Below are 12,540 nucleotides of genomic sequence, written 5' to 3'. Positions count from 1 at the left end.
AATCACAACATTTAAGGTATTAACTTGCATTCATCTTCATTGAATCACATATTTAAGGTATTTTTTGTTTCTTCTCATCATTAAATTCTATTAATTAAATTCATACATAATAAATTAATAATTCCAATAACATAAAAACATACTTTTAAAAATCTACCTAAAAAAATAGTGTTTTCATCTAGGCGGTCATATGAAATTAAACCATTTTGGGTCAAATTGGTCAATTCATGCTGCCACAATTAAATAATAAAATAAAAAATAGATAAAATGAAAAAAAATATATAGAAATTAAAAAAGGAACATTTTTAACATCGTATTGACATATTAAACAATAATAAGTATGATAAGTAAGAAATGTTTTTATTAACGATGAAAATGGAATGTAAGATTTTAGACCAATTGGAAATAAAACTATTTCCCTATTCTCTCATTAAATCTCATATCTAAGGTATATTCCCTTGTTAAATCCTATATTTAAGATATAATGTTATCATCATTAAATTCTATTAATTAAATCCACAAAATTAATTTTAATAGTATAAATATAAATATTTTGAAAAGTAGTTCAAAAATAAAACCATTTTCTTTCCTCTTGGTGGCGGGTAAGCAATTTAACCATATCAGGTCAAATTGGTTAATAAATAATTCCATGATAAAATTATAAAAAATTAAAATAAATAAAATATATGATACAAAAAAAAATTGATTATTTCAAACAAAAATTAAGTGTAATAAGTAAAAAATCTTTATCAATTGTAGATGAAATATATAATTTAAAACTAGTCCCAAAGAAAATTAATCTATTTTCTTATCTAGATGGTGGGTCAACGATCCAAATTTTCAAAGAAACTCATGATATCATAATTGAAATAAACTTTTTGGAACATTTCTAGTGTTGCATCATATTAAACAAAAATGCTTGTTAAATTAAAAAAATATTTTTATTTATGATAGGTTGATAGCAATGAAAAAAAAATAATAATAATAATGATGATGATAATAATAATAATAATAATAATAATAATAATTCTTATTCTTATTCTTATTATTATTATCATCATTATCATCATCATTATTATTATTATTATTATTATTATTATTATTATTTATAATTTAAAACTTTCACGTGCAATGTATGTACACATTTACTACGAGCATTTAAGTTTATTTTTAATTATATTGTTACTTTTATTAATTTTCAATTTTTATCGTAAGTTCGTAACTATGATATATCTAAAATTCAAGTAACTAATATGAATAAAAATTTCTCATGTGCAACGTATATGCCAAATTACTAGTATTCTAAAGAGCAGATATGTAACTAAAAGATGAACCTTATTATGTTCCATCGAAAAAAAAAAGATGAACCTTAGGTCATAGTTTCATGAACAAAATGTGAAGAAAAAATAACATGTATGAAACATTAACCTATGACAATTTATTAAAAAACACAACATTAAAACCAACTTAAAGAATACAATATAAATTTTTAAAGCTGCATTTGGCATTCCTTATATTTTTAAAGACTTGTCTCCTTTTTGTAGTTAAAATGCCCCTATGAACATTTGATTTTTAATTACAAATAAGAGATAAGTCCTTAAAATAAGAAATGCCAAGTGCAACCTAAGTATATATGAGCATATATATTTAAATCGAATTGAATTATGTCCAAACCCGATTCGTTTTCCAATTATAAATGGATCGAATTGAAATCATCCTTAATATAATCTAATTCAAGTTTAGACTTGGACAAGCAAATATGGTTTATTGCCCTAAGCTTTTCATTGTAGACATAATGCAACCCATGAAAAACCATACGTTGGTAGAAATTGAGGCCATGTTTGGGAGTGCTTAAAAATAGGTGTTTATTTGGGCTGGGACCACACCATTAAGGATTTATTGGTGTTTGGGAAATAAGCCTGAAATAAGTGTGTAGTTTAAAAATAAGGGCTTTTTTTAGCCTAAATTTCCAGCTTTTTTTAAATGCTTATACAATAAGCACTTATTCAATTTTTTTTCTTCCAAAGTTATCTCCAATTGACTTTTAAAATACCACTTATAAAATTATCCCTAGTTGAATTTTATAAAAGTACTTTCGTAAAAGTATTTTTATAAAAGTATTTCTGTAAAATTATTTTCATAAAAGTGCTTTTATTAAAGTGCTATCATAAAAATGATATTGCAAAAGTATTTTTAAATTTTATAAAAATGTTTTCATATAAAAGTACTTTTATAAAAGTGTATTATAAAAGTTATTTAATAAAAGTATTTTCATAAGGGTATATTTTGAAAATTTAAAAGCAAATGAAGGACAAACTAGTCACAAATACTTATTGAAAAAAACTACCAAACGCTCAATATGAAGTAAGCACTTATTTTTTAAAATAAGTATGTTGGATACCAAATGCAATTAAGTGCTTATTGGAATAAGCACTTAGTTTTTAAAATAACCAGTTCTCTCAAACATGACCTAAATCTGGAGATGTTTTTTCATAGGTCACAAATTTGCATGCCAAAGGCGATGCTTGGTATTAACAGTTGCTTAAGAAAACAAGTTGGTCCAACTTACATCAGCTAGTGGGGTCTCTCCTGCTGTTGATGCTTATCAAAAGCATGAGTGGGAGGTTGATTGGTTTGGACCTTTGGAAGCACGGCAGGAAGGATCATTCGGTGACGATGGTGCTTGTAACTGTCATAGATTTTTATTCTTTTGACGGGCGTTCTTTTATGGCAACCAAACTGTTAGGAGATTTTGGCACTTTCCTACTGCTTATGGACAAGAGACTGGCGTCACTCATGATTCATAAAGCATAAACATCAAATCCTCCATAAATTTATTCTGTATGGTTCATTATAAATACAAATAAATACAAAAATATATGTTTGGCATCGATGCTGCAGAACAGCATTGCTGAAGTGTGTCTTTATTTTTTGTTTGGAACTTTTGCTGTCAAGTAGGACGTTTTTTGGAGCAACAGCCGCTTTTCTGTTTGTTATTAATGCTCCAAGAAACATTTTATGCACTGGTACCTAATATCCAATGCTTCTACTATGTAAATATTATCTTACATCCAACGGTGGAAAAAATACCTATTTCATCCTATGGTCCCAATTGTTGAATAAACTATAAAAAAAAGGAAATTCAGGAAATCATGAGGGAAATGGAAAATAAATCTGAAAATTACATGGAAAAAAGCTAAAAAAATCATACATTAATATAAATATATAGTTATATAAATATAAATATAAATTCTAGACAAATGTAAAAATATAGAACAAAGTATGAAAATCAGCAAAATCAAATGAAATTGCATAGAAAAAACAGAATATATATATATATATATATATATATATATATTTATATATTTATAAATATAAATATAAATTCTAGACAAATGTATAAATATAGAACAAAGCATTAAAATCAGCAAAATTGAATGAATTGCATGGAAAAAACAGACATATATATATAAGTATAAATATATATTTATATTTATATAAACATAAACATAAACATAAACAAAAATATAAAGATAAATATAAATTCTAGACAAATGTAAACATATAGAACAACGTATGAAAATCAGAAAAATTGAATGAATTGCATGGAAAAAAAGAATATACGTATAAATATAAATATATATTATATATATAAAATATATATAAACATAAATATAAATATATAATTATATAAATATAAATATAAATTCTAGAAAAATGTAAAAATATAAACCTTGAATTTTTATTAACTTTATCACAGGTAGTTAAATTTCAGTATTATTTTCAGACCCAGCTTTATGAGATGTGGTAGCTTCTATTTAACATTCTCTCATTAGATTTCAGTCTTTTATAGAGGAAGATAAGTGGATTTTGACTTTTGACTCAAGTAAGCTGTTAGGATGGAGAGAGCTAGCCCTCAAACAGGTTGTTGCCTTCTGAAGTTAAAAAGCCATGAAACCATGGGATTTATGTAGAGGTCCATTGCTTGAATTAATTCGTATATACTAGCATTGAAATCAAAGTCATGAAACCATTAATTTGTTGCTTCTTCTCTGCCATCATTTTTTTCTTGGGTAAGGTCCATTGCTTAGTTGATCAGGAGTATATGAAAGGATGAGAAGAATAGTTATCCTTCCTATCCGTGCACATGGGATTTATGTAGAGGAATCTGAATCAGGTTTTAACCTGGGAGAAGACCAGACCCATTGTTTGGATGAGCATTTGGGGTATGAAGATTTTAACAGTTCCACATCCTCTGTTCAAAACTGAGACTGGTATCTCCACCAAAATAGAACAAACATCACACTACTCAACCAAAACAAAAAAGAACAGAATGCTTGAAGAAAACGGTAAACAGAGCAAACATCACACTATTCGACCAAAACAAAAAAGAAACAGAAAAAAAAAAAAAACTCAGAATGCTTGAAGAATACAGACCTGGTATCTCCGACGACCGAACAGACGATGACTGAAAAAAGGAGACTACAGGTGACCTCGGTGACTACTTGCACACGAGGTACCAGGTGACCAAACAGCGAATGCCTATTCCTTGCCCCTTCCTTGAAAATTTTATTCATCATCTCCTCTATGTTGTTTGCTGCCCAGGAAGATCTATTGTAAGTCATAGCTCATAATAAACTATAGTTATTTCTAACACTTGTTTTTCTGAATTGTGTACCAAAAAAGAAAAACGTCAACAAACAAATGCTATTGAAACATAAGATTAATATATGTAGTGAAAGTTGAGTTAAGATCTAAAATCGATAAATTTATGAGGTTTTAAGGGATGGGAAGAAAGTTGGGTTGGGTTGTTCAAGTGAAGGTTGGGTTGAGTTCAGGTTAGGGTTAGGGTTTAGAACTTAGGGTTGGGCTAAGGTTGGCCTCAACCCTACCTAACCCAGCCTGACTTGCAGCTTTAATTTTACACTCTACATTAGATTCAATTTAGAAGGCGTACAAATACAAAGAGTACAAAATCTTGTATTTTGTATTAGTTTGTATGTATTTACACTGCATATATTTGTATTTGTATACTCTTTTCAAAATGAATTCATAACCAGAATTGGAATCAAAATCCTTTGAAATTGGAATCGGAATTGTCTATTCCCATAATATGTTTGGTTCAGATAAGAATAAGAATAGGAATTTGAATCAAGAGGAATGAGATTTCATTCCCAAGGAAGGGGCAAGGAATAGCCATTCGCTCAAATGGATAAATGCCATTCTAGCAGAAATAGTGATGATGGCAGGTTTATCCCTCCAATGACATTGTGACATGTGGCTTCGCACAACCGCCAAATGACAACTCAACATCATGTAAGCATACTTCGGAAGCACGATAAGCACCCTGCCCTTGTTGCGAACTCCTCAGCTTCACCTCGATAGGGTGACCTATAGATAAACCGGATTGCGTCAAGTCGGCATAAGAGGTGATCTGCCTCCGCCAACCTAGTAATTACTTAATTATTGGCTTGCGTGATACGACCAACAAGCTCCTCTTCGAATGAATTGTCGCCCCCGACTTTCCTAGGATCACAACACCATGTTAAAAGAGGTGATTATCACCCCACCCATTTCGGCATAACTGAATAAACTACCCATTTATTCGGAGTCCTCCGGGCACAAAACCACCTCCAAACAAGATGAGCTGGAAATCTCAAACGTTCTTCATGAAATCCATGCCTGAACAATCTAATTACAACTCGACCATACATCCTAACTGTCCACAAATAGGAACCCCCCCCCCCTCCCTCCTCCCTCATGCCTATATGATACGTTATACATTAATGAATCCTATATGTCCGTTTACGGCCCAACCCATCTATACTAATAAGTTAGGACCCCATGCGACAAGATGCACTGAAAAGATACCCTCACATGAGGGGCCCCGTAGCAGCCCAATTATAAAGAGCCCCATATGATTTGGGATGCATTGAAAAGTTGCCCGGCCTATTATTTAATGGCGACATCCCACTTTTTGCGATGTCCTCAACGGTACCTGTCTCTCTCCCTCTCTCTCTAATGCCTCCAATCATTATTCTCCTAAAGTTAAGTCATGCCTTGGGTTAGGTTTCATTTTTCATAATTGTGATTAGAAAATAAGTTGTTAGGTTCATGACAAGGAAATGCAAAAAGCTTGTGGATTTGGGACGATTACTAGGGACGGCTAACGGGTAACCTATATCAGACCCCAAAACTTATATATCTGTCAATTTGGATGATCGGACCCATCATTCAATCGGGTCCCATCCTGAATATCAATTGAACCAATATTCAGATCTGAGTACTATCCAATATTGCCCAGAAGCTTCATTTGAACTCTTAATTTTTTGATGTAGGCCTCCTAGCAGGTGAAACCCATCTCATTAATGGATCCTTCTGATGGACTTGATCTTCTGAAAACTTGCCACGTGGTACTTATGTTTGATGTGCGTCATCGTACATTTAGGAGTACAGGGTCTATCCCAGTAATGGAATAGACCTCCGGTACTGTAGGCCTCCGGTAGGTGGAATCTATCCCAGTAATGGGTCTTGATTTTCTAAAAATTTGCCTATGTCTGAGGTGAGCGGTGGGCTCTCCCAGACCCGTCCAATTCCATAAATGTTTACAGTTTGAATTTGGAAAGACTACAAATATAAATAATATACATTATAAATACATACAAAATAATATAAAATATATAATTTTGCACTTTATATATTTATATTTGTATTATTCCAAACAGAGCCTAACGTTTCATTAAAGAGTAAAAATATAAATATGTATATAAAATAATACAAGTTTTGCACTCCACATATTTGCATTTAGGAGTACAAATGCAAATATGTATAGTATAAATCAAGGTTCAAAGTTGCCACAGGCTGATATACCGATAGGGCGTAATCGCCTGTATTAGTACTTTTTTTTAGGTTTTATTTAGTTTTTTGAAACTGGTTCAAAGAGATCGGTTTAAGGCCCAATTATCCTCTGAACCAATGTCTAACTCAATACAACCTATAAAAGGGCACTTCAAAAAATCATCGATATTATACATATCAATACTTTGAACCTTAACATAAATACATACAAAATAAAAAATTTTACACTTTATATTTGTATTTATGCTCCTTCCAAACTCAGCCTAATGAGCGAAAAGGGACGTTATTGTGGCATTTTCTAACCGACGTCAGTGATGAAATTAAATTGGTTTTTTATCACTTTGCTTTGGCTTGGGTACGAAGGATAGAAGGAAGGGTCGTCCATGGAAATGAAAAGGATTTTAATGGGCCACGTGCTAGTGAGCTTGGCACCTTCCTGCTGCTGAAGGATAAGTGGACAACCAAGCGGACGTCACTCATGAGAGCCGCCTTCATCGTCAATTCGTCATCCATGGCCCAGTAGCCCATCTCACGCTTGTCTCTGTTGAGTGCAGCATTCTGACTCCTCCCTACGATACACTTCCTCTTGCTAAAAAACCAGTCACGGACTCACGGCTTATTAATACTTCTCACCTCTCCCGTGGAAAATGGAGAGAAATAATGAAAAATATGAGCTTCTAAGTTTTAACATCACGTGCAAAATAAATATAATTGCTTAACTTAAATATTATTTCCATTGGTTTATTTGTGGGAGATGGGCTTCCATCAGGGCAAACCCGTGCCCACACCGTTATTCTCAAATCTCAATGCAAGACAGCCGCTTGAACGGCCCTGATCGAAGCCGAACTCTGTTTGTGGGGAATCGAGTATTTTGGCCACTAGCAGGTAGCAATGGTCAGGTTGGATCCGGGTCCAGTCAAGTCAAGCTTGAGGGGTAGAAATTAGCTGACCCACACTAGTGAAGCTGTGAAGGGCTACACCGGGTTGAGGTGACCTTGTGTTGGGGTGCAAAGTATGCAATTGAGGCTGCGTTTGAAAACATGCAAAAGGAGTGTAAATTAGGAATGACAATGACAATGGGGTGGGATCATATTCCTCGTGGGAGATAAACTTGTCCTCCGTCTCCAATTCCTGATAGGGATGTGCTCCTTTTAGACCCAAATTCCTAATTTTTTTTATTTAATGGTATTTATTTGAAAAATAAATTTATTTAAAATAAATAAAAATATTAAATTATAAATAATTTTTAAATATGCTTTGATATATATAATATAAATAACATATATATACACAATTTGGGTTGGGGCGGGATGGGAACCTCAATCCACATGATCTTACCTGATATGTTAGAATGGGTATTGGGTTCGAACTCTAATCAAGCTCAAGCTCGAACTCAAACTCAAACTCGAATATGACATTCTTTTTATAGCGAACAAAGCTTGAATAACCAGGTATTGGGTTCGTGCTCAAATCCTCCCCTAAAGATGAATATAGGCCACCAATAACAAGCATCCCATAAAACTTGTTAAACAATGAAAAAACTCATAGTGATGGTGGCCTATGAATGAACACGTTAGGTAAGCATAATGAGTGAGTCCCAATTCCCAATATGTTTAAATTTTTTTTATTGTTTTTATTTTTAAATATTTTAATAAAAATAATGAATATTTTCTATGTAACAGAAAATATTATGTGTTTGCTTATTGTAATTATCTAACGTGCATACTACATCACTATGTGATGTAATTATCTAACGTGCATACTCCATTAATATTAACAGAAAATATTAATAGAGATACATGTCATACAACTATTATGTGCTTGCTTATTGTAATTATCTAACGTGCATACTACATCCGGACCCGTTGGAGGCGAGGTGCTTGGTTCAGCCGTTATCCTTGAGCACCCATGTTTCGGAGAAGCTAGCTGTATTAGCTTCCTATTTTAACTGCATTTCTTGCATTTAGAACACGATAATAGGCTTTCCGGATTTTTATCAAATACAGTTTCTGACATTCTTGTATGGGGCCCAGTTCGAAAGGCCAGAAGCTGCAATCTCAGAGGTCTGCTTAAAGTGAATTACCCGGAGAGCTACGTGTCTACCCGCCATTCCGTCAATTTCCTGTCCAAATGGGGTCCGTGGAATTGGCAGCCCGGAGTCCCCTAATTTGTTGGTATGGGGCAAAAATTCGACCCCTCATGAGGGGCATTTTGATAATTCCCAGCCCCAAGTGAATTCAAATTTTAAAGATCCATGAAGCAAAATCTTTGGGTGGAGATTTTACAATCGTAATCCAGCGAGAATAACTTTAAGTGGTTATGATAAGGCGGTTACTCATAAGATTGTGGATAACACAGGTTGGAGATGGAGGCAAATATGTCAACTTATAATTGATGCAGACTTGTTGCTGAAGCAACGTCCATTATGTCTGTGGTCCCTCCCAGTCCACGTAAGCTGGTGCTTGAAGATGATGCTGGACCATCTAAAAAGAAGACCCATTTAATGTGGTAATTGCAAACGGTCTGGATCATGGCTTAAACCGGAAGAAATGGTTCAACGAGCTGAAGCCAAATCAGTCTGCATAAAGACAACATTACCACCACTGAAATGGCCGAGGTGGTACGCCAGGAAATGCTACCACTACAGCATTGATCACCCTATCTTGGAATTGCTGGCTAGGAGTCGAAATTGTCTATAATTATTTTGTAGTTAATAGTTTCATTATCTGCTGGAATTTTAGTTCTGGACTTCATTGTTACAAGAGTTTTTGCCAGATGAGATATGGTCTCTATAAAAGGTATTTGTGCTTTGCTGTTGGTGTTTATTGATGTTTTGACCTTGTTATTAGAGGTCTCACAAGATTAGAAAAGTAATTTAAATTTAATGGATTATGTGAAATCTCTAATACCCAATTGGATTTTCTGATGCCGTATACATGCATAAAAAATCAACATGCTTCCTAACCCACTTATTCCACAATCGATTGTGTGCAGTGTACTTACTCAATGTGCTACTTCACCAAGTGTGCCTATCGGATCATAACTCTAATTGCTTTTATGGGGCACTAATAATAGTATAGTAGATTAGTAGTAGTAGTAGTTATACACCGATAATTTCTAAATTAGTCACCAAATGCGATTAGTACTCTAGACAACAAGACAACGAGAATTATTTTCTTTCTCCTTTTTTTTATCTTTATCTTATTTCCTCTTTAATGTTGCCTAATTTTAGTCCAATTTCTTCAGGTTAGTGGTAAACTGTTAATCAAATTAAACCTGCCTGCCTTATAACACCAGAATCTTTCAGTTACACCTCCAACCATAAAATCAAATAGCTACCAGAAAAAACATAAAATCAAATAAATAATAGAAAATTATAGAACAAGCATTGGTTCATTAATCTATCATTATTTACATTTCCTAAAATCCTAGAACATTAGACAAAATGGTCTTCTTTGGATTGACTCTCAAGCATCCCATCAACTCTGTTGAATCAAAAGGTGGTGAATTCATCGCTACCAAAGAGTTCACATCTGCGCCCCATAAGGGGACGCCCCACAATATTCCACAGCGCATCCAAATCTAATGATATCATCATGGGGAGATATTCCATCTCAACTCCATCCCGACCCATCTCATCTACAATTTTATTTAATTTCGAAGTCTGGAATTATCCGTAAAATGAGAAAACTAGCCTGATATGGAATTATGGATACCAGCCTATTGCAGACAGCTGTCAAAGGCGTTTCTAACTTTCCACCTAGACGTCCACGTGGCAACAAACCGATCTCAAAGAAAAGACAAGTCCCCATACCAATGGTTTACTCTCAGTCTTGTTGGTAGAAGATCCCGACCCATCCCGGGATCGTTCATCCTAGAAAAGTAGATTACCACTTACTTTAGCAATTGGGACCCATCTCACTTTCTATCCTACCTTCCTTAACTCAGCACGTTTTTTCACTCCCCAAAAGCTACACCTATATATATAAGCACCCTCCGCCATTTGTTTACCCCATCCCATCATTGATCATTCCACTCTCACACCTCAGATAGCAGATAACAACATTCTCGTCGCATGGCACTTGTCCGAGAACGCCGACAATTGAATCTCCGCCTCCCCTTACCGGATTCCGCCGATCGCCGCCCTCGCCTCCCCCTCCCCCTCCCTCCTTCCTTCCTCTCCGCCCCCACCGCTCCCACCACCCAGGATATCGATCGCCTCTCCGACCTCGAGAAGCTTGAGGTCCTCGGCCACGGCAACGGCGGCACAGTCTACAAAGTCTGCCACAAGCGAACCTCCGCCATCTACGCCCTCAAGGCCGTCCACGGCGACTGCGACACCACCGTCCGCCGCCAGATCTTCCGGGAGATAGAAATCCTCCGCCGCACGGACTCTCCCTACGTCGTACGCTGCCACGGAATCTTCGAGAAGCCGAACGGCGACATCGCCTTCCTGATGGAGTACATGGACGCCGGCACCCTCGACAGCCTCCTCAAATCGAAGGGAACCTTCGGTGAATCCTCTCTTTCGAGCGTCGCTCGTCAAGTTCTCAACGGTCTTAACTACCTGCACACCCAGAAGATCGTCCACCGCGACATCAAGCCGTCCAATTTACTCGTCAACAAGAAGATGGAGGTCAAGATTGCTGACTTCGGAGTCAGCAAGATCATGTGCCGTACCCTTGATCCCTGCGATTCTTACGTGGGTACGTGCGCTTATATGAGCCCAGAGCGGTTTGATCCGGACACGTACGGCGCGAACTACAACGGCTACGCCGGAGACGTCTGGAGTTTGGGGCTGACACTGCTGGAGCTCTACATGGGTCATTTTCCATTTTTACCCCCTGGTCAGAGACCAGACTGGGCAACGCTAATGTGCGCCATATGCTTTGGAGAGCAACCTAGCCTGCCGGAGAGTGCTTCAGAGGAATTCAGGAGCTTCATCCACTGTTGCTTGCAGAAGGAATCGAGCAAAAGATGGACTGTATCACAGCTGTTATCGCACCCTTTCGTCGCCAATGATCGGAATTGAACGCTAGTTTCATAGAACATCCAATGAGATCCGCCGGTGTTTTTCTTTTCCGATGCCGGAATCTCATCCCCCGGAGTTTGTACATAACATAAGACGACGGGCTCCTTTTTTTTCTTTTATTTATTTTTTCCCTTCGGAATCTTCTATAGAGGATCTTGTATCCTTTTCACGGTAAATTGGCCGATGAAAAAAGAGATAATTACTTGAGATGATTAGTTATTTACAAATTATTATGTCATTGTTTATCACTTTATCTATTAAGCCCTCCGATGGAGCACGAACTGCATGCTCCCTTCTAGAGGATGACCTAGGGCTTCGGTGTGGGGCCAGTTGGTTGTTCTGTTGAATAAAAGGTCGTTCAATAATTACTGAATTAGCTGAATTAAGTTATTAATATATTCCAATCTTGTGATTGGTGAATGGTGGCCAATGCATTGTGTTTCTGACATTTCGTGGAAGTTCGGATTAGAGGAGTCCCAGTGAACAACTGGTGGTCGTGTACTCGTATACCATGCGCATGTTAGACCTAGGACGAGTTGTCTTTGTCTTATATGATGCAAGTTGTATCCTATCGGCTATCGTAGAGATGGAATCTCTTATAGACTATCTAAAGATAAGATACGAAGGAAGGCAACCAGAAGATTCATGGG

The 12,540-nt window shown here is 35.7% G+C and overlaps 1 pseudogene across 1 annotated transcript; it reads left to right on the top strand.

The window, feature by feature from the left end:
* The first annotated feature begins 10,857 nt into the window (after positions 1–10,857).
* LOC148863999 (mitogen-activated protein kinase kinase 9 pseudogene) lies at positions 10,858–12,117 on the top strand (annotated as a pseudogene). The gene has a single exon (XR_016110252.1). The product of XR_016110252.1 is annotated as a mitogen-activated protein kinase kinase 9 pseudogene (transcript).
* Positions 12,118–12,540: the final 423 nt, after the last annotated feature.

Source organism: Nelumbo lutea, chromosome 3 (genome assembly GCF_056320005.1).
Source record: "Nelumbo lutea isolate HS-2025 chromosome 3, American lotus-T2T, whole genome shotgun sequence".
Classification (NCBI taxonomy): domain Eukaryota; kingdom Viridiplantae; phylum Streptophyta; class Magnoliopsida; order Proteales; family Nelumbonaceae; genus Nelumbo; species Nelumbo lutea.
Note: the sequence above shows the minus strand (reverse complement) of the source record. Positions and strands in the feature narration are given on the sequence as shown.